The following is a 1,377-nucleotide window of genomic DNA, read 5'->3' as shown; positions in this document are numbered from 1 at the left end:
TCTCCCATAAGAGGAGTCATCACAGTTTGTATTATTTAATGGAGATAAAAGTATCTAAACAAAACATATAAACCAAAACATAGCCTCGAGAACAAAGGATCTTCGCAAATCTAGAAGTCTCCAGCATGTATCAGCGGGACACCTCACGTCCTGCATCTGAAAACCACAAAATCCGCATGGGTGAGAACCAGAGGTCCCCAGCATGGTAACAGCTTCCACATATATAATACATAATAATGGAGGAAAGTCAAAGGCAATCCTAGAACTTCCCTCAGATAATATTAAAGCTTATAAACAAGCTAAACCATAAAGGGCATCTGACTAAAGATTCTTCAGTCTAACTAATACTTCCCTCTCCAATTCCTTCAAACCTCCCAACCACCAGTAGGAGTATAATGTAGCAATCACAGTTATATCAAACCAGGAATACACAAATAGGAACAAGTAAAGCATTTAGACAATTAGCAAGTAATATGCAGTCAAATAGGCAATCTCAAACAATTCATATAGTATGCATATGATGAATGCCTGTCCCTAGTGGCTGATGATATCATCTGTCGGTTATAGAGCCAACCCGACAAGTCCTGGTAGCTAACCATTGGACTGTCCCTCTGTCACGCATACCCAACTCGAGTTATACTCATCATAAACTTGATCATAATCATGATCTATATCCATCACCCTCACTGGTGAATATTTACGGGGGCGAGCTCATCCGGGTCTTTCACAGTGCCCGGCCACACTTATGACATAGGGTCAACAGAGTATCAAGTCTCAACCTGGAGCACGTGGTGGCTAGCCACTGCTACTACCCAGGGAAACTCGTATCTCAGATAGTGGAAGTGCAAATCACAATTATCAATAATTCAGTATAAACATGCATGAATTCTCATCCATGGATCAACATCCATATCAGCCATTCCGGCTCACGGTTAAATCCATAACCAGCCAATATTCATAGCATACACAGCTATTCTGGCTCATGGTTCAGTCCAGAACCAGCCAATATTCATAGCATACATAGCTATTCCGGCTCACGGTTCAATCCAGAACCAGCCAATATATAAACAATTACGGCCCTTCGGCCAATGGCATAACCAGCACTTCCACCACCATCCTCCGCAATCTCACATAATCATGCTTGATCCCCAATGATCATTCATTTTTCCCTTGCTTCACTCGCAAGTTACCTCATTCTCTAGCCCCTTTTTAATAGCTAGGCATGTCATATTGATTAAGATATAAGTGGTGAGATCGGAGGCTTAGAAGTATGAAATTTGGCTTTTAAAACTCAAAAATCAACTTTGGGATGAAGACAGGGCCACGCGTACGCGCACTCCACGCGCACGCGTGGATGGCCTCAAAAACTCATCGACG

This window comes from Arachis duranensis, chromosome 4 (genome assembly GCF_000817695.3).
Source record: "Arachis duranensis cultivar V14167 chromosome 4, aradu.V14167.gnm2.J7QH, whole genome shotgun sequence".
Classification (NCBI taxonomy): Eukaryota; Viridiplantae; Streptophyta; class Magnoliopsida; order Fabales; family Fabaceae; genus Arachis; species Arachis duranensis.
The sequence above is the reverse complement of the archived record's forward strand: the minus strand, read 5'-3'. Positions refer to the sequence as shown.